Source organism: Polypterus senegalus, chromosome 9 (assembly GCF_016835505.1).
Source record: "Polypterus senegalus isolate Bchr_013 chromosome 9, ASM1683550v1, whole genome shotgun sequence".
NCBI lineage: Eukaryota > Metazoa > Chordata > Cladistia > Polypteriformes > Polypteridae > Polypterus > Polypterus senegalus.
In genome coordinates, this window is record NC_053162.1 from 183,261,967 (window position 1) to 183,284,715 (window position 22,749).

Consider the following 22,749-nt stretch of genomic DNA (forward strand, 5'->3'; position numbering starts at 1 on the left):
GGAAGAAAGATGGGAGCATGCAGCAACCTGCATCGTCACAGACTTTACCTCAAAACTGCAATCTCCTCTCCACCCAGTTCCTCCTCACTTCCTTCATGCCAGAACTCGACTCATGCAAAGTTAGTTTTCTTGGTTGTTTATGATTAGCTTTTGTATAAATTAAGGATTTTTCCTGTGCTTAAAACTCATTACAAAAAGTGTTTACAGCGACCAGTTCGTAAGGCTATAGTGTGAACTCTTGTAATGTTAGTTTTCTCTGTTCAAGGTTTTCTCAGCGTTATTCAATGTTTCTACATTTAGTTCACTACTAGCAAAATACCTGCACTTCGCAGCGGAGAAGTAGTGTGTTAAAGAAGTAACGAAAAAGAAAAGGAAACATTTTAAAAATAACGTAACATGATTGTCAATGTAATTGTTTTGTCACTGTTATGAGTGTTGCTGTCATATATATATATATATATATAGACACACACACACACATATAAACATATATACATATATATATATATACTGTATACATATCTACATATACACAATATATATATATATACTGTATACATATCTACATATATATATATATATATATATATATATATATATATATATATATACACACACATACATATATACACATACATTGTCAGAAAGTCCTTTGTCAGGTTGAATTAGGACCTCTAATGGCAGAATATTAAAAATCACTTGTGGAACTTTTCCTACATATTGCCGGTCGAGCTATATAGCGCTTTGTTTACATATATATATATATATATATATATATATATTGTATTTTGCAGGCCCATTGAATAAAACTGGTATGCTGGGTTTTTATTGTACAGCACTTTGGTCAGCCTTGACGTTGTTTTTAAAGTGCTTTATAAATAAATAAAAAAATAAATAAAAGTCGGTGTCAGATTTTTTAATCCAGAGTGGTACACTTGGATCCATCTTGTGTGCAATATGAACACTCCGGGAGCACCTGTTAGGTTGACCAGGTGAGAGTTCTTGTTTTGTTTTTCTGTTTTGGGCAAAGCAACAAGAGTGGAGTTTATTCTAAGATATGAATCTGATTCTTGAGAATTTCATGCGTCTTTAGCATTCTCAGTGTACCATGAAAATCCAGTTCTGCAAGGTACTGGCATGCTAGGAATATACTAGAAATATGCCAATATATAAAGCATCAATGATAAATCCATAAATACAAAATGACAGTTCAACTCGAGGGCTTTGATGACGTGGTTTTAAGGAAATTAAACAGATCATTCCAACTGCTGAGCAAATAGCCGATAATTTCCTGAAAGTGATTCCAAATAACATGCCATGTTTTTGTTTTCTTTTTTCTCTCTCATTTACTTGAAGGAAGGTGAGATTAACCAGTTGTGACCAACCCTTACTTTTTTCTTTCCTGGGTAAAATGTGTTTCACGTTGTTTGCTGTTGTACAGCACTGGTCACTATTGGTTTATATTATATCACATTTTTTCTGTTCTGCATGAAAACAAAAGATTTTTTTTTTCGTGCATCACTTCAGTCTACATGTATAAGTAGCATATTAAATTGTATAATTTTCGGGTCGAGTAGTCTTTTGATATATTTGTGCTTTACTATTTCACAGAAGATGAGGGCGATGTAAACAACCTTCCATAAAACATGCCTTCCAGAAATTATGCTGCTGGGGCAGAAGATAAACCAGGAGATAAACGAGAGTAAATAAAAAACAGTGCTATGTGATCTGTCATCATACTGGCAGATAACCTTTCTAAGCACGTAGGAAAACAAAGAAAGGCTTTGTGGCCTAAAGGAAACTGAAGCCAAAGTGAAAGACATAATTAGAGGTTGAGAGGACAAGCAAGAAGTGAAGAACCAAAAGTAACACATGAAAAGTTTTGTTCAAGACATTTTGAGAGTTTTGGTATCCACAGATCAGAAAAGCCAGTGAATTTCTAGCTGCCCTTTAATCCATTCATGTCGATTAAGCACAGGTCACAACCTCAAGGACCGAGCCTTTAGAAATGTGGGATGGCTAGATTTCAAAATGATGGCGATTGAGGGTCTAAAGTGGCATCCAAAATTTGGCAAAACAAAACTCTAAATTTAAACCAAAAGGAACAGAATCTACAGCCCTCAAAAACCCCAATACAAGTTTTAATCGTTGGAAGGAACTGCTGGTCCGCAATGAGAAAACACTGTTGTGCCAAACTGGTCGACCCCATATATTTAGGAAATAGTCCAAGCAAATACAAGCACTCAGTGGCACCAGACAAACAAAAGACAGGGTCCTACCGCGAGGAAACTTTTCACAGCTTGTCACGCCGGGAAGGCACCCCATCCTGCGCTGCATTCTTTTATCAAGTGATGCCTCCTTTCGGGAACTGTGGGATGTGTGTTTGCGGAAGTAAGCAGTCAATTGTGCCAGCGTCCCCTCTTGACCCGGGGTGGAAGTACATACCTAAGAAGAGGCCGAGGGATGACCCACTACATACACTATGTGACAATTCTACTAAAGAATCTGCATAAAACCAAATCATGACAAGATCAAAGCGATGACACCTAAAGCATATAATTAAGTACAGTGGAACCTCACGAACTTCTCGGACCACATACAAATCAGGTTACGACCAAAAAGTTCGCCACACACTTGGGTGACGAACAAGCCAATTTCCCTTCCGGTTCAACGTGCCCGATGATTTCTGCACGTGTTCGGTCTCTCCCTGTGCATTCCCTGTGCAGCAAGCGAGTGAGCAAGAGAGAGAGAGAGAGAGCACGAGAGAATGAGCGAGAAGAGAGAGACAGAGAGAGAGACAGAGAGAGAGAGAGAGAGAGAGAGACAGACAGAGAGAGACAGAGAGAGAGACAGAGAGAGAGAGCGAGAAGGCAGTTAAAGAATGTAACAGGCATGTTTTTAAAGAGACTGCTTCGAGCATTGTTTTAATCTCGCTGTATTTAATGAAGACTTTTTTCTTTTGGATTTGAACCTCCACTTCACTTCTGTTTTTATGTGATCATTTATTTATTGAAGGACTCTGAAAGCACTGCACTTTATTTAATTTGGACTTTGTTTCTGATTGTTGTTTTGTTGATTTTAATAAAAGCACTTACCACTTTTTGCACCATCCGATTGCTCCATTGTGTTGCCTCATTGTCGTGCTCATCGGTAACATTACCGACGGTGACGGGTTTAAGGGCTCCCGGAAGAAAGATGGGAGCATGCAGCGAACCTGCATCGTCACAGACTTTACCTCAAAACTGCAATCTCCTCTCCACCCAGTTCCTCCTCACTTCCTTCATGCCAGAACTCGACTCATGCAAAGTTAGTTTTCTTGGTTGTTTATGATTAGCTTTTGTATAAATTAAGGATTTTTCCTGTGCTTAAAACTCATTACAAAAGTGTTTACAGCGACCAGTTCGTAAGGCTATAGTGTGAACTCTTGTAATGTTAGTTTTCTCTGTTCAAGGTTTTCTCAGCGTTATTCAATGTTTCTACATTTAGTTCACTACTAGCAAAATACCCGCACTTCGCAGCGGAGAAGTAGTGTGTTAAAGAAGTAACGAAAAAGAAAAGGAAACATTTTAAAAATAACGTAACATGATTGTCAATGTAATTGTTTTGTCACTGTTATGAGTGTTGCTGTCATATATATATATATATATATAGACACACACACACACATATAAACATATATATATATATATATATACTGTATACATATCTACATATACACACATATATATATATATACTGTATACATATCTACATATATATATATATATATATATATATACACACACATACATATATACACATACATTGTCAGAAAGTCCTTTGTCAGGTTGAATTGCGACCTCTAATGGCAGAATATTAAAAATCACTTGTGGAACTTTTCCTACATATTTCCGGGTGAAAGTTCAGGCTTCGCACGTCTTTTGTTTGTGCGTCCTTGCGGAAAAATCAAAGCAACAGGAATTAAAGTACTTTCAGAGTTCAGATTGTGCTTGAAATTAATCTTTACCTTGATATTGGAAAGGGGAGTTTACAAACAAAGCTGTACCACCGTGGAGTTAATAGCGGCACCTCCCGTGACCAGACATCTGATTGTGTCTATGGTCGTTTGGACTTTATCTCACCCACATTTCTTACACCAGCCTGTCGTACTGAGACCAGCTCTCATTTTTATGGTCCTTCGAGCCGGATTTTCTTTTACAAGCATAAAGTTCAAAGGCAAATGGATAAGGAGCAAAGCGCTGATGAGCTCTCTTTAAAGTAACACTTCAGATAAGGTGGACCTAATCAATACGGCAGGAAATGTTAACCCATCAGTAGCTGGTCAGGTCAGTCCTTCTGTTTTATGTACTGAGACGAGTTACCCTCCTGAATGCACAGTGAGCACAACTTGCCAAACAAGTTCTTCCGCAGATGCACGCAGTCAGCAGTCAGTTCGCCTCCGCATCCACCGGGAGGTTCCACCCCAGCTAGGAGCCTTTGAGGTGGGATATTACCCATCAAGACAAAAGGAACGCTCTGTTACAAGCTGCTCAATATCCCAACAGAATATTCCTCAGACGGCTTTGGGTTCCCATGTAGGTCACAGCGAGCGGTCACATCGCACTGTAAATTCACAGCATAGTAATGTTACGCATTTCTCAATGAGCGATTCACAGTCTGATTTTCTTAGAGAAAAAAGGAAATACTGTATGTGGAACTGCAAGAACTCAGAAAACAAATAGAGGAAGACCTTAGATGAGCGATGTAGACTACTAGACACTCAGGCTAGAGAAGCATTGAAGGAAAGAGAGGCTATAGCCCAGCAGTTGTCCCGGCAGCGACGTCTCCGAAGGGCTGAACAGGACTTAGAAGAAGCACAAATGATTTCTTCATTTGCTATGAAAAATGAACGCAAAGGGATTGTGACCCCTACTGTTCCCCTGATCCCAAAGCACCTCTCAAATCTGTCAGCACCAACTAAAGATTTGCTTAATGTGAATGCAGAGCCCTTCACCATGTCCTATCCATTAGACCTGAGTGGCAGAAATAAGGATGACAGTGCCAGGGTCCCTACTGCAACAATAATGTCCCAAGACCACCAGGATTTTAGTTTTCCTATAATTAATACACCAATCCAACATGTAACAAACAATATGCAGAGTGGAAACGCCAGGCACCAACTGCCTACAGAATCACCCTTCCTGTCAAAACCTTGTCAGTACAAGTCGCACCCAATATGATGGACTTGCTTATTGCTTCATCATGTGGGATTTCTAAGTCGAAACTGCCATGCTTTGAGAGTGGCAAAGAGAGAGATTTTGCTCTCTTCAAAATGGGACTAGATAGTCTTTAAAATTTGCCATCCCCATTTAACTGAACTGTACAAATACCAAGTGCTGCTTGGATGTTTGAAATTTCCTGGTGCACACAAATTGGCCAAAGCGTATATGCATTGCCCAAATCCATATTCAATTTCCCTTCAAAGCTGCAAGAGAAATATGGTCAACCAAGGAAGCTAGTACAGAGTGAAATAGGAACAATACTTAATGCTTCACCTATAAAATTTGGGGATGCTGAAGCATTTGAGGACTTTGCCCTTTCAGTACATTCATTGGTTGGTATGCTTCAGGCTTTGGAAGGAGAAGGTGGTTACGAATTGAGGTGTGGATCACATGTGGATCGGCTTTTGAGCAAGTTGCCCCTTAGTCATCGTGATGGATTTGTGGAATATTGCTTTGCTCAAGGAATATTACAGTCCAATGCAGACTGTACCTACACACTGCAGGACCTTTCAGTCTGGCTACAAACCAAGTCCCGTGCTAAATGCATTTCGGAGCAAGCTGCTGCCCTGTATCGGGGGGAGACATTGAAGCATGGCAGAAAGGAGAATACACTCTCAGTCCGGAGAACAGAGCCTACCAACACAATTTATTATAATGCTGAGCCAGTTGCATTTCAACGGAATCCTCACCCTCTCCTTCACCTAAAAAGTCCAATGAAAAGCTCAGACCTTATTGCCCATTCTGCGATAACAAGGAGCACTATCTGAATGCCTGCACAGACTTTAAGAAATTAAGTGCTGAACAGGTTGCCAACTGGATAAGAGATAACGAGCGTTGTTGGAAATGTGGCCATACACTATGATGGGAAGTTCGGATCATTTTACCGACTCGGACCTTTGAGTCTCATTCAGCAAAATGAATGAATCATTTTTCGAGTCATTTGGTTCAATTCTCTTTCCGACTCAGACTGCATAGGTTAAGCTTATGGGTCTGTCATGTGATGAACGAACGACTCGAACCTGAAGACTCGAGATGAACTAATCAATTCTGTTTCCAGCTCAAACTGCATACTAGGTTAAGCTTATGGGGCTGTCACGTGATGAACGTACGACTCGAACCCAAAGACTCGAGAGATGAACTAATCAATTCTGTTTCCGGCTCAGACTAGTGATGGGAAGTTCAGATCATTTTACCGACTCGGACCTTTGAGTCTCTTTCAGCAAAATGAACAAATCATTTTTCGAGTCATTTCGTTCAATTCTCTTTCCAGCTCAGACTGCATAGGTTAAGCTTATGGGGCTGTCACGTGATGAACGAATGACTCGAACCCGAAGACTCGAGAGATGAACTAATCAATTCTGTTTCCGGCTCAGACTGCATACTAGGTTAAGCTTATGGGGCTGTCACGTGATGAACAAACGACTCGAAAAACCCGAAAACTCGAAACAGGTGAGTCAATTCCAATACAGAAACTATAGGAAGTTGCGCAAATGCGTATGCGCCGACTGAACGAATCACTCCCACGAGACGACTCGTTCTTCCCGAGTCACATTATAGATTCGTTCAAAATGAACGAATCATTCAAGAACGACCATCACTACCGTGCACACACCCCTGAATCGTGTACGTTGAAGAAGCCATGCAACACATGCACGAAGCTCCACCTTACAATTCTGCATGATACTGTTATGCAGAGAAGAGGTCAGAGTGTACTCATGACTGTAGTCAAGCCTGATGACATAGACATTGACCGGAACAGACGTCCACATCAAGTGCTACTTAAAGTCGTGAAGATTCTAGTACGCTATGCTGGGCGTTCAGTTCAGACCTTTGCTGTCCTAGATGATGGATCAGAAAGGACCATTATCATGACTGCGGCAGTCAGCACACTAAAGCTACCCCAAACCCCAGAGGTAATGACTCTTAGAACAGTCTGACAGGATATTGTCCGGAGTCCTGGTAATGCAGTGAACTTTGAAGTCTCTTCGTTGAATGAACCCAACAAGAAATATACCATTCAACAGGCCTTCTCTGCAAACAGTCTGTGCTTGTCAGAATACTCATACCCTATTAATGAGTTAAAGAAGCGTTACCTGCATCTCCAATGTACCATTACCCCAGATAGACCGGCCTATCCTTTGCTTCTGATAGGCTCAGATTTTCCCCAACTGGTGATGCCGATTCAACCAGTAAATTTTGGCCCACCGAATGCACCTGTTGCAGTCCACACTGCTTTGGGATGGACACTACAAGGGCCTGCAGGGCTAATCCAAGGACAGGGACAAGATGAAAGATGTATACTGATGAATGTCTCATCCCCCTCAACTGAACTAATAAAAAATGTAGAGTGGCTTTGGCAGACCGACATTTTACCCAATCTGAACCTTCAGCAGGTGACCCAGTCCAAGCAAGACCAACAAGCCCTGGACTTGCTTGAAACAAGGACTGTGAGAGTTGAGGTCCATGGGGTCAAAAGATATGCCACCCCATTATTGAGATGTTCCAGAAGTCCATGCTTCCTTGCTTCTCCAGAAGCTATGCTTCCCCACCTTAGACGTGTAGAAAGGTGTCTTATGAAAGATCAGTATTTGCTGACTTATATACACTGCACATACAGAAGCTTGTGGATGCAGGCCATGTCAGAATTTTGACTGAAAAAGAAATAAAGTCACATGAAGAGGCTTGGTATATACCACATCATATGGTGCAGCATAATGGTAAATACAGGCTTGTGTTCAACTGCTCTATCAGAGGGACAGACTTGCCTTAAATGATCATCTGTTTGCAGGTCCAACTTTGGGACCCTCATTACTGGGTGTTCTTCTTCAATTTTGCCAGCATATAGTTACCATATCTGGTGACATCAAGGCAATGTTTCATCAGATACGTTTGCTACCTTCTCACAGGTCATTACTGAGGTTTATATGGAGGAATATGGACCGTGATAAGTTACCAAGTGTTTATGAATGGCAAGTCTTACCTTTCGGCACAACCTGTAGCCCTTGTTGTGCAACATATGCATTGAGAAAGCATGCTCAGGACAATCAGGAAGGTGTGGAATTGTGTCAATAAAGCTTTTCATGTGGATAACTGTCTGTACAGCTTACCGTGTATAGAAAGTGCCAAGCAGCTAGTAGATAAATTGTGTCAACATCTTTCTGAAGGTGGCTTTGAAATTAGGCAGTGGGCCAGCAATTTCACATCAGTCATTCAACATCTCCCAGGTGAGGCCAGATCAGAGAATTCTGTACTGTGGCTTTCACAGCATGGCGAAGAGCCACTAGAGCCAACACTAGGTCTCCGCTGGAACTGTGCCATGGATAGTCTTGGATACAGATGTTGCCCAATTAATTGCATTGAGCCAATTAAGCGGAACATTTATAAGGTACTTGCCAGCCAGTATGACCCACTGGGGTTTCTCACTCCCTTTACAGCACGAGCCAAGGTTCTGGTATAAGACCTTTGGAAGACTGAAAGTGGTTGGGATGATCACATTACCCCTGACACCCTTGTGCAATGATGGCTTACCTGGGTAGAGGAGCTAGGCAGTATAAAGCATGTACGCTGTAATCTTGCCACCATGTGCTGATACTCCCGGGGCTAAGAGAGACTTGCATGTATTCTGTGATGCCTCCGAGCGATTATATGGGTCTGTTGCTTATCTACGTACTGAAGATGAAAAGGGGGGAATACATGTTAGCTTGTGATGGCTAGGTCCAGGGTAGCCCCCAAACGGCAAATCTCAATGCCTCGTCTAGAGCTTTGTGCTGCTTTAACTGGTGCTCAGTTAGCGCATCTACTTTCCACAGAGCTGAGCTTGCCTATAGGGCAGGTACTCTTGTGGAGTGATTCCACTACAGTATTGACCTGGCTGAAATCCGAATCCTGTCAGTATAAAGTGTTTGTAGGCACCAGAGTAGCGTAAATACAGAATTTAACCAATTTAGACAACTGGAATTACATAGCAACCAAAGATAATCCAGCTGATGACATTACCCGGGGAAAGACCCTAAAGGGGCTTAGTGAGTTAAACAGATGGAGGAATGGACCTTCCTTTCTCAAACAGCCTATTAATGAATGGCAGTGTTCTTGATTACTGGCCCACCTGAGGACTCCACTCAAATGAAGAATGCTACCTTTTGTGGAAGTCTTGTAATGGAGCAGCACACCAGATTTCCAGATCCCAGTCTTTTCCAGTCTTGGAATGATTTAGTTAAGGCTACCATCCAGGATCTTCATGGGGTGGCTGATGGGAATTCAAGTGCTTATTCCTCAGCAGAAACCTGGAGGGAGATGGAAGTTGAACTCCTAAGAAGTGCTCAACAGAGCAGTTTCCCTGAAGAAGTCAAGAATCTTCAATCAGGAGTGGAAATACCTCTAAGCAGTCGCTTGAGGACATTATCACCAGAATTCACCATACAGTGGGTCTCATTCGAGTCGGTGGCCACTAAGAAGAATAGAGGGTTTTAATGAGGAAGGCGCCCATCCTATTGTACTGGACCCATGTCACCCAATAACTAAACTTCTATTCAGAACTATGATAAAAAACTTCTGCACCCAGGCCCAGAGCGTGTGTTTGCGGAGGTAAGAAGAAAATATTAGATATTAAGGGGTCGCCAGGCTATCAGACGACATCAGCACCAATGTAGGGAATGCCAGCGTTGGCATGCCACCACTAGGGCTCCAAAGATGGCGGATCTACCTCCAGCACGACTACGGTTATTTAAGCCACCCTTTTGGTCCACAGGGGTTGATTGCTTTGGTCCCTTTATGGTGAAAATTGGCCGGAGGACGGAAAATGTTGGGGAATTGTATTCAAATGTATGACTACTCGTTGTGTTCATTTAGATTTAATTGAAAATTTAGATACTGATGCATTTCATGGCTTTCCGTCGGTTTGTGTCAAAAGAGGCCAGCCTGCTGAACTTCTATCTGACAGAGGTACAAACTTTTGAGGAGGAGAAGCGGAGTTAAAGGAAGCTATTACTGCCATGACACCATCCTTGCAGGAGCAACTCGCTAAGCAACAAGTGAAATTTCAGTTCAACCCACCAAGTAGTCCACATTTTGGAGGGACCTGGGAACGGGAAATCAGGTCAGTGAAGAGTGCCTTACAAGTAGTTCTTGGAACCAATGTTGTGACTGAGGCCGTATTAGCTACTGTTCTTATAGAAGTTATCATCATCATTCCATCCTCCTGGATCGTCTTCATCACACAGCTGGACTCTCGAACTGCATTACGGTGGTTCCAGTCCTACCTGTCTGGCAGGACTGAACAGGTCTCGTTGAGAGATTGCTCCTCCAGATTGTCAACTGTTTTATGTGGGTCCCACAGGGCCAGTTCTGGTCCTATTCTTTTCACTATTTATATGTTAACTCTGGGCATGTCATTGCCAAACACGGATTATCTTTTCATTGTTATGCCGACAACACACAGCTGTACATTAAAACTGCCCCAAACCCTTCAGAGGCCACATTACGCCTTACTACATGCCTGGAGGAGATAAAGGCTTGGATGAACAGCAATTTTCTACAGCTGAATAGCAATAAAACTGAGGGACTCCTTGTTGGCACCCCCCACCAGATTCGTTCTTTTCCAATACTCCAGTTCACTTTGACAGCCAGGTCATTACTCTTTCTTCTGCAGTCACTAATCTGGGGGTTCAGTTTGATCCACAGTTGACCTTCAGTGACAACATAAAACGTGTGTAAGGCATCGTTTTACCATCTACGAAAAATTTCCAAACTTCGCCCCCTATTAACCATCCCAGATGCAGAGAAACTTGTCCATGCCTTTTATCTCCTCAAGGCTGGACTACTGCAATGGACTTTTGCAGGAATTCATACCAAGGACATACAAAAGCTTCAATATATCCAAAATAGTGCTGCAAGAATCCTACTAAGAGTAAGGAAATTCAACATATTACTCCCATCCTCAAATCACTTCATTGGCTCCCTGTTTCCTTCCGGATTGAGTACAAAATTCTTCTACTGACCCACAGATGTATCTACGGCCAGGCACCTTCTTACCTTCAGGATTTGATTCACTTACAAACTTCCAATTGGATCCTCAGATCATCTGGCAGCATGCAGCTTCAGACTCCCCTTACTAAGCTCCTGTACTATGGGGGTCGAGCTTTTGCTCTGCTGCCCCACAGCTCTGGAATCAGCTCCCTGTTGAACTGAGAAATACACAAAACCTGGACATTTTAAAACAAATTTGAAGACTTTTTATTTAGGAAAGCATATAATTGCTGAGATTGTTGATTTAATCTAGTCTTTTAAACTTTAAATTTTGTGGTTATTGTTTTTGTTGTAGCACTTTGAGATCTTATCAATGAAAAGTGTGCATTATAAATAAAATCTATTATCATTATTATTATTAAGTTGAAGGTATTTTGAACTCCAAACCCCTGGGTTATGTATCCTCAGATGTGGCAGATTCTGACCCGATAACTCTGAATCTGTTGCTCATGGGAGGGCGAGATGCTTCACTACCACAGGTAGTTTACCCTCCAGATGATTTGCTGGGACGGCGCATGGTGTCACAGTCAGATTTTAGCTGATCACTTCTGGAGTAATTTTGTCAAGAATTACTTACCTGGTTCCAGCTCCGGCCAGAAATGGCAGACTGACTGTGATGAGGTTGGAGAGGTAGTCATGATTATTGATGCTAAACTCCCAAGAGCATCATGGCCAAGCAGTAAAATCATTGAAACCTACCCAGGACCTGATGGTCACATACGTACGGTGAAGATTCAGGTGAAGGATCGAGTGTATGTCCAACCAACTGTCAAATTAGTCAGGCTTCCAGCTGTTGAAGACTGTGATGGATATAGACCAGATGGGTGATGAGGACTTTCTTCTTGAAGTACAAATTTGTGCTAACAAATTTGGGGGCGGCTATGTCAGAAAGTCCTTTCTCAGGTTGAATTTCGACCTCTAATGGCAGAATATTAAAAATCACTTGTAGAACTTTTCCTACATATTTCCAGGTGAAAGTTCAGGCTTCGCACATCTTTCATCCCTTTGTTTGCTTGCTGTACGCTAGAGAATAGTTTGTTCTTTTATCTTATCACTTGAGCCATTAATGCTGTGCTTCCTTGCGGAAAAATTACAGCAACAGGAATAAAAGTACTTTCAGAGTTCAGATTGTGCTTGAAATTAATCTTTACCTCGATATTGGAAAGGGGAGTTTACAAACAAAGTTGTACCACCGTGGAGTTAATAGCGGCATCTCCCGTGACCAGACATCTGATCGTGTCTACAGTCATTTGGATGTTATCACACCCGCATTTCTTACACCAGCCTGTCGTACCGAGACCAGCTCTCATTTTTATGGTCCTTCGAGCCGGATTTTCTTTTACAGGGATAAAGTTCAAAGGTAAATGGATAAGGAGCTCATTTTTATACATATATACAGTGGTGTGAAAAACTATTTGCCCCTTCCTGATTTCTTATTCTTTTGCATGTTTGTCACACAAAATGTTTCTGATCATCAAACACATTTAACCATTAGTCAAATATAACACAAGTAAACACAAAATGCAGTTTTTAAATGATGGTTTTATTATTTAGGGAGAAAAAAAATCCAAACCTACATGGCCCTGTGTGAAAAAGTAATTGCCCCCTTGTTCAAAAATCACCTAACTGTGGTGTATCACACCTGAGTTCAATTTCCGTAGCCACCCACAGGCCTGATTACTGCCACACCTGTTTCAATCAAGAAATCACTTCAATAGGAGCTGCCTGACACAGAGAAGTAGACCAAAAGCACCTCAAAAGCTAGACATCATGCCAAGATCCAAAGAAATTCAGGAACAAATGAGAACAGAAGTAATTGAGATCTATCTGTCTGGTAAAGGTTATAAAGCCATTTTTTAAAGCTTTGGGACTCCAGTGAACCACAGTGAGAGCCGTTATCCACAAATGGCAAAAACATGGAACAGTGGTGAACCTTCCCAGGAGTGGCCGGCCGACCAAAATGACCCCAAGAGCGCAGAGACGACTCATCCGAGAGGTCACAAAGACCCCAGGACAACGTTTAAAGAACTGCAGGCCTCACTTGCCTCAATTAAGGTCAGTGTTCACGACTCCACCATAAGAAAGAGACTGGGCAAAACGGCCTGCATGGCAGATTTCCAAGACGCAAAACCACTGTTAAGCAAAAAGAACATTAGGGCTCGTCTCAATTTTGCTAAGAAACATCTCAATGATTGCCAAGACTTTTGGGAAAATACCTTGTGGACTGATGAGACAAAAGTTGAACTTTTTGGAAGGCAAATGTCCCGTTACATCTGGCGTAAAAGGAACACAGCATTTCAGAAAGAGAACATCATACCAACAGTAAAATATGGTGGTGGTAGTGTGATGGTCTGGGGTTGTTCTGCTGCTTCAGGACCTGGAAGGCTTGCTGTGATAGATGGAACCATGAATTCTACTGTCTACCAAAAATCCTGAAGGAGAATGTCCGCCATCTGTTCGACAACTCAAGCTGAAGCGATCTTGGGTGCTGCAACAGGACAATGACCCAAAACACACCAGCAAATCCACCTCTGAATGGCTGAAGAAAAACAAAATGAAGACTTTGGAGTGGCCTAGTCAAAGTCCTGACCTGAATCCAATTGAGATGCTATGGCATGACCTTAAAAAGGCGCTTCATGCTAGAAAACCCTCAAATAATAATAATAATACAACAATTCTGCAAAGATGAGTGGGCCAAAATTCCTCCAGAGCGCTGTAAAAGACTCATTGCAAGTTATCGCAAACGCTTGATTGCAGTTATTGCTGCTAAGGGTGGCCCAACCAGTTATTAGGTTCAGGGGGCAATTACTTTTTCACACAGGGCCATGTAGGTTTGGATTTTTTTTTATCCCTAAATAATAAAAACCATCATTTAAAAACTGCATTTTGTGTTTACTTGTGTTATATTTGACTAATGGTTGAATGTGTTTGATGATCAGAAACATTTTGTGTGACAAACATGCAAAAGAATAAGAAATCAGAAGGGGCAAATAGTTTTTCACACCACATACATACATAGAGATAAATATACATATATATACACACATACACATACATACATACATACATACATACATACATACATACATATATACATACATACACAGACACATATATATATACATACAAGCCGAATTCCAAAAAAGTTGGGACACTAAACAAATTGTGAATAAAAACTGAATGCAATGATGTGGAGATGGCAAATATCAATATTTTATTTGTAATAGAACGTAGACGACAGATCAAACGTTTAATCCGAGTAAATGTATCATTTTAAAGGAAAAATATGTTGATTCAAAATTTCACGGTGTCAACAAATCCCAAAAAAGTTGGGACAAGTTGCAATAAGAGGCTGGAAAAAGTAAATTTGAGCATAACAAAGAGCTGGAAGACCAATAAACACTAATTAGGTCAAATGATTGGGTATAAAAAGAGCTTCTCAGAGTGGCAGTGTCTCTCAGAAGCCAAGATGGGTAGAGGATCAACAATTCCCACAATGTTGCGCAGAAAGATAGTGGAGCAATATCAGAAAGGTGTTACCCAGCGAAAAATTGCAAAGACTTTGCATCTATCATCATCAACTGTGCATAACATCATCCGAAGATTCAGAGAATCTGGAGCAATCTCAAAGCGTAGGGTCAAGGCCGTGAAAACCATACTGGATGCCCGTGATCTCCGGGCCCTTAAACGACACTGCACCACAAACAGGAATGCTACTGTAAAGGAAATCACAGAATGGGCTCAGGAATTCTTCCAGAAACCATTGTCAGTGAACACAATCCACCGTGCCATCCGCCGTTGCCAGCTGAAACTCTACAGTGCAAAGAAGAAGCCATTTCTAAGCAAGATCCACAAGCTCAGGTGTTATCACTGGGCAGGGATCATTTAAAATGGAGTGGGGCAAAATGGAAGACTGTTCTGTGGTCAGACGAGTCACGATTCAAAGTTCTTTTTGGAAATCTGGGACGCCATGTCATCAGGACCAAAGAGGACAAGGACAACCCAAGTTGTTATCAACGCTCAGTTCAGAAGCCTGCATCTCTGATGGTATGGGGTTGCATGAGTGCGTGTGGCATGGGCAGCTTGCATGTCTGGAAAGGCACCATCAATGCAGAAAAATATATTCAGGGTCTAGAACAACATATGCTCCCATCCAGACGTCATCTCTCTCAGGGAAGACCCTGCATTTTTCAACAAAATAATGCCAGACCACATTCTGCATCAATCACAACATCATGGCTGCGTAGGAGAAGGATCCGGGTACTGAAATGGCCAGTCTGCAGTCCAGATCTTTCACCTATAGAGAACATTTGGCGCATCATAAAGAGGAAGGTGCGACAAAGAAGGCCCAAGACGACTGAACAGTTAGAGGCCTGTATTAGACAAGAATGGGAGAGCATTCCTATTTCTAAACTTGAGAAACTGGTCTCCTCGGTCCCCAGACGTCAGTTGAGTGTTGTAAGAAGAAGGGGAGATGCCACACAGTGGTGAAAATGGCCTTGCCCCAACTTTTTGGGGATTTGTTGACACCATGAAATTCTGAATCAACATATTTTTCCCTTAAAATTATACATTTTCTCAGTTTAAACTTTTGTTCCGTGATTTATGTTCTATTCTGAATAAAATATTAGAAGTTGGCACCTCCACATCATTGCATTCAGTTTTTATTCACAATTTGTATAGTGTCCCAACTTTTTTGGAATCCGGTTTGTATATATACAAATCTACATACATATATATACACATATCCACATATATATATATACACATACATACATACACATATATCTACATCTACATATATATATATATTGTATATAGCAAAATCCCCGCACTTTGCAGCAATGAAGTACTGCGTTTCAATTTTTACTAAGAAAAAAAAAACCTTTTTAAACTGAGGGAAAATATACCAATAACTATCTGTTAAGGATCTCTTTGTATACCACGTTGTCACTTCAGCAGTCCGGTTGTAATATGACCAAGCTGTGCACTGAGATTACTTTTGAGAATGCAACGTCTAGTTTTGTCCAGGAGGAAAGCAATCTTGCCTGAAATCAATGGCAACCTTTTGTAGGGTCTGTCCCAGAGACTTATTACTTGTCATCATGAAGCAGAGCCTTACTGGAAATTGGAGCCATTAGAATTGAAATGGGAGATCAGAGGGTATAACGGGGATGCGAGGAATACATTGAGTGTGGAGAAACTCTAGAGACGGCGTGTGTATTAATTTGTGGATTTTTCTGTGAGTATTTGGTGGCAGTGTGACGAAGTTGCTTCCGCAAGACCGCGTTAGCTGTGGAGCTCAGCTCGGAGCATATTCTTTCCTACATTGTCAATTGTGTAATGCGTTTTGAACAGGTTTGATGCATGGAAGTGATCACTGCTACATGCGCTCAGTCAGTTCACGTGAGCTGCTCTCTTGTGTGATGTTGCAATGTCCGCGGCTTTATTTAATGTTAGCTAAGACCCGGCACTTAAAAGTTTCTCGCTACAGCAATTTTAACTCCGTTACAAAGTGATCCAAAATCTTGTTTATACCTCGTGTCTTCTCATTAAACTTGTATCTCGCGAATAAAGTATTCGACAAAGGCATGACAAAACGGCAGCGGGAGCGTGTCTATAAACTTAATTTAAACTTACGGTTTACACCGTGCTTTGTTTCCGCAGTAGCTGCACTTATGAATAAGCTTCTTCAGCGCTCTTTGGGAGCTCCTCCTTGTTTTCTACGTACTGCGTTCACAGTCAGTTCACATGATTACATGGGAGGCGTGATGATGTGACACACGCCTTCGAGCTGAAGTCCATTACAGTATATGGAGAAAAATAGGTTCCAGTTATGACCATTATGCATAGAATTTTGAAATGAAACCTGCCCAACTTTAGTAAGTAAGCTGTAAGGAATGAGCCTGCCAAATTTCAGCCTTCTACCTACACGGGAAGTTGGAGAATTAGTGACGTTGGAAAGTTCAATATGGCGGCCAACAGTGGCGTCATACCATCGAAATAAGTACGTACATTGGTTTCGGTTAGTGCATGGGAAGTTGGAGAATTAGTGATGAGTGAGTGAGGGCTTTGCCTTTTATTAGTATAGACTAGCAAAATACCTGCGCTTCATAGCGGTGAAGTACTGCCTTAAAATTTTTATTAAGAAGAAAATTAAACCTTTTTAAACTGAGGGATAATATACCAATAATTATTTGTTAAGGATCTCTTTGTATACCACATTGTGAGTTCGGCCCTCCGGTTGTAATCTGACCAAGCTGTGCGCTGAGCTTACTCTTGAGCATGTAACGTACAGTCGGCCATGTGAACAGTAATGTTGTCTGAAATCTCACAGCTTGGATTGCTGCTGTCATAATCGGTTTGAGTTTCATGGTTTGTTTCAATTACGACAGTATTTGTAGGACTTGTGTTGAAGAGACATTCGGAATCTGTCAAGCGTTGTAAGCATACAGCCGGTTTCATCGATAACTTCACATCCAGCTTTTGAGAGTTTAAACAGTCATAAACATCAAAGTGTCCACTACTCAAATCGTCACCTGTGAATCTAAGATGTTTAAGAGGCATTGGCGGTTGTCGAAAGGTGTAAAATATTTGGCCATTTCGGTAAACTTGAAAGCGACAACCGAACAATTCAGCGGCAGCCATCAACTCACATGCAGATCCATAGGTGAAGGGCTTAAGCATTTCACTCTTCTAGTGCTCCTGTGTAGTCTAATTATCTCCTGTACCGTCATCAGTCCACACCTTGAACCTGTCCAGTCATTCAATACATAAGACACAATGGATATCAAGAGTGAGCCTGATATGGCCGTGCAATATGTAACAAAGAGAATGGAAAAGGCAGGTGCCATCTCTGGGCATGGAAACCACTCGGTAAGTGACAGTTCTTTGATCGATGGTGATCACCTCGATAGACATGTTAATGGGGGTACGTTGGAATGATAAAGGAAATGGGTACCTGAACAATGTAAAGTAAGTCTAAAATACCTACACAATAACTATAATCGTAATAAATGAACAATAAAACAGCGGAGAAGCCGTGGATTAAATTAAAAGTCTGTAGTTATCAGCAGGGAGACGTTAATCCCGTGGCGAAGCAAGGAAGGGAATGTAGAGACTGGAGCGATGGACGGCCCTATATAGGCAGGCAGCCAACAACGTGGGAGGCGTTGGGATGGAGGACCCAACGCCGCCTCACACGGTGACTGAGCTGCAGGCTATGGACGTATATAGGTACGTAAGTAGGATTCAGTTAGCGTTGGGAACCGCGTACTCAAATTTTTTGAAGATGGGCCCATAAGTAACAAAGACTGTTGAAAAGTTCAATATGGCGGCCAACAGTGGCATCATACCACCGAAATAAGTACGTACTTCGGTTTTGGTTAGGGCAGGGAAACCACCTACCAAATTTCGTGAAGATGGGGCCACAAATAAGAAAGTTCAACATGCCAGACTTTGTGAACTGTTATGACCGTTACGTGTAGAATTTCAAAATGAAACCTGCTTAACTGTTGTAAGTAAACTGTAACGAATGAGCCTGCCAAATTTCAGCCTTCTACCTACACGGGAAGTTGGAGAATTAGTGACGTTGGAAAGTTCAATATGGCGGCCAACAGTGGCGTCATACCATCGAAATAAGTACGTACATTGGTTTCGGTTAGTGCAGGGAAGCCGCCTACCAAATTTCGTGAAGATGGAGCCATAAATAAGAAAGTTCAATATGGCGGACGTTGTTGACTGTTATCGACCGTTATGACCGTTACGTGTAGAATTTCGAAATGAAACCTGCTTAACTTTTGTAAGTAAGCTGTAAGGAATAAGCCTACCTAATTTCAGCCTTCTACCTACACGGGAAGTTGGAGAATTAGTGATGAGTGAGTGAGTGAGTGAGGGCTTTGCCTTTTATTAGTATAGATTACACTGTGCATTCTATGTTATAATTAACTATTTTTGTGCTTAAAAATCTTTAAAAAATATATATTTGCATACAGTTTGTATGGTCTGGAATGGATTAATTGTATTTACATACAATCTTATGGGGGAAATTACTTTGGGTCACGACCATATCGGGTTACGACCAGAGGTTTGGAACGAATTACGGTCGTTACCCGAAGTTCCACTGTAATAGTTAAAAAACCCAGTGAGAAAAAGAGAACCAAGAAAACACGAATGAACTTAAATTTTATTTTCTTCTTGTGAGATATCCACAAAATCAGTCAATTAAGTGACCCCAGAAAACAAACTTTATGCCCTGTGACTCCTGACGTTATTTAGTTTGATACTTCACTGAACCACATATCAACTGGTAAACGAAATCAATATGGTGCCAAGAGAAAATGTAACTAACTATATAAGCATACTAAAAATATTCCAATTCAAAGTATTAACATCAGAGATATTAAACATAATATACATCCAGACTTAGCTACAGTATCTGTTTTATTTTCTATTATATCTTCTTCTCTTTGGTATTCCTTATCTTATATATAAACGTCTATGCACGGAAGTGTGTGTGTCTGTCTGTCTGGCTCGGAAGTGAGAGGTGGAGTTGGGGTATGGGCTCCACCTCTGAGGAAACAGAAACTCGCCTAGCCGCTAATACACAAGCTTGCTGAGCACATCGGCAAAGCGGTATCCCTTTAATTTTTTCCTCCCGCCGCTAATTCTCAAGCGAGGCAAGCACATCGGCAAAACAAAACCTCCGAAGAAAGACAAAGTCGCTTAGCCACTAATGCACAAGTGATGCAAACACGTCAGCAAAACGAAACCTCCAAAGAAAAAGTCACTCGTTTTGCCGTTAGTACAGAAGCTTAGCAAGCACATCGGCAAAACAAAACTTCCGAAGAAAGACAAAGTCGCTTAACCACTAATGCACAAGTGATGCGAACATGTCAGCAAAACGAAACTTACTAGATGAGAGATGTCCAGAGTAGTTCCTTTCAATTATCTGACATCTCTACATTTCAATTTTTATTCAGACGAATTTCAATAGTTTCTAGGACACTGGGCTTTTTACAGCACAGGCTCACACAGCTAGTACTTTAATAAATGTCACGTTACATTTCTATACTTTGTCTTTATTTCTTGAGTGATTGATTGAAGTAACTGTTAGCACACTTAGTGTGGGGATGTGGCCACTTTATAGCCCGCAGAGTTATCAACGCTGAGAGATGGAACCTCGAAATTTAGAACAAGTATGATAGAAGTAAGACACCGTTGGTTTGAAAGAGACACTAGATCCAAAGTGATTGAGCCATTGTGTGTCGTGAGGACACACGTTTGTTTGTTAATGCCTGTGACAACATGTCCTTATGTAGAGTGCTAAGAGTGACCACTCTTATACTTACTTATGTGAAGGGGGTCTTGTGAGGAATGTTGCAGAGTGACTGCAATTGGCGTCACTAGAGACTTTGTCTGGATAGAATCTCTGTTTGTATGCGTGTGTATCTAAGATTAGCTCGCACACAAAGTGCGAGAGTCGATCAAACAAGTAAATGTACCTGGTATGTCTCAACAAATTCTACGATAAAACAGGTTTAGAAATTTTAAATTCTTTAATATTGCATTTTTCCCACACACCTTTTTGTTTTGGGGACTGTGTTGCAATTTAGTGGGTTTGCGTCGCCTGTTTCCATGGGAAACACCAGGAATGTTCCACTTCTGGGGTCACCAACGCGTTGGTATAAAGGTCACCCTAAAATACTCACGAGTACCTGAGATTGGATGAAACGTAACGTCCTACTTACCTTCAACTTTGATTATTGAAGCAAAGCTCTGGCCCGTGACATTGATTTTTGTTTTACGATTTGGCTCTGATGTTTCTCTCTTGTTGACTTTTGGTTTTGCCCTTTTGATTCTGTTCTTCCTCCTGATTGTCATTCTTTTATTTTTTTGGACTGACTACCCCTTTTTTACAGTCAGTTCACCAGTCGAGTACTTTGTGTTTGACACATCTCACTTTCTGGATCAATTATAAACAACCAGGAATGCATTTTGACTTCGAGTTTGCATGACATTTAGGATTTGGTGCACTGTTAGACGTTTTGGGTTTTGAATCCTTATTTGTCATTTGGACTTCATTCACATCTGCAGGTTCATGACTCACATTAAAACGTTTTCGCTGTCACTTTGCATCAGTACAAATTTTCCATCCTTCCATCCATCATCCAACCCGCTATATCCTAACAACAGGATCACGGGGGTCTGCTGGAGACAATCCCAGCCAACACAGGGCACAAGGCAGAAAACAAACCCTGGGCAGGGCACCAGCCAACCGCAGACAAATTTTCTGTCTCTTTTTTTTTTTTTTTTTGCAATGAAATTTTCAACGTAGTTGGATTTTTTCCGGGCCACAGGCATATGAGATTAGTCAATTAGCAAAATCCATTCTTATTTAGGTTGTCCACAAAGAGCCAAAAACTTCTTGTAAGTTAGGAACATGCAGCTTTACATTCAGCACAGCATTGTATTGCATAGTCATGGTTTCCAGGTTTTGGGTATATTTAATTTAGAAACATCACAATAAATTTCACTCAGTAAGTAACATACAGTTGTCCGAGACAGACAGGGCTAAATTTGGAGATGACTGCCTGCAAAACGTAGACTCACAGATGTTTTGGTCTTAACAGCTTTATTGCACACTTCATTCTCAATTTTCTATTCCACGTTGTGGTTTGGACATGAGTAGAGATTTTCTTCTGATGACGGATTTTCATTGAAGCCTTTATTTAAAGAGTTTAGTGAGAACTCAAGCAAAATGGCACCTTTTATTGGCTAACTAGAAAGATTACAATAGGCAAGCTTTCGAGGCAACAAGAACTTTCCATTTTTTTTAGCTTTGACAGGGTGTGGAGACGAACAGGAACTGTACAGTATTCGTGGCAAAGCTGTCATGAAGGTAAAGTGATAAGCTAAGCAAAATGACACCTTTTATTGGCTAACCAGAAAGATTATAACATGCAAGTTTTCGAGGCAACCCAGGCCCTTTCTTCAGGCAAGATACAGGAGAAAGTGTGGTGAAATTACACGTTTTATTGGCTAACAAAATAGATTACAAATGCAAGCTTTGGAGGCAGCTAAGGCCCTTAAATCAGGTAAGGTGTAACCACAGAAAGTGGAGTTCCCTGTGTTTATATACACACTAAGGCAAATAACAACATTGGAAAACCTTTAAGTGAGACGTCTTAAATGTAAAAGAATAATAGACCTCTTCAGGCTAAGATTCATTTAGCAAGAGAGAAGAACAATGTCTGGTCAAGATCTTTGGATACGATAACTGTCCAACAAAGTCTTTTGAAGTTTCTGATGAGTTTTTCAGTACAATGTGGGTCTGTAGTCAGGTTGTCTGCGTCAGCCCGAGAGATGCAAATAAACCTCACATTTGGCCATAAAACTCTTATCTTTATTCAAACCATGTTGTCATGTGTTCAGTTTGACTTTCCATTCTTTTCTCTCTTGCCGT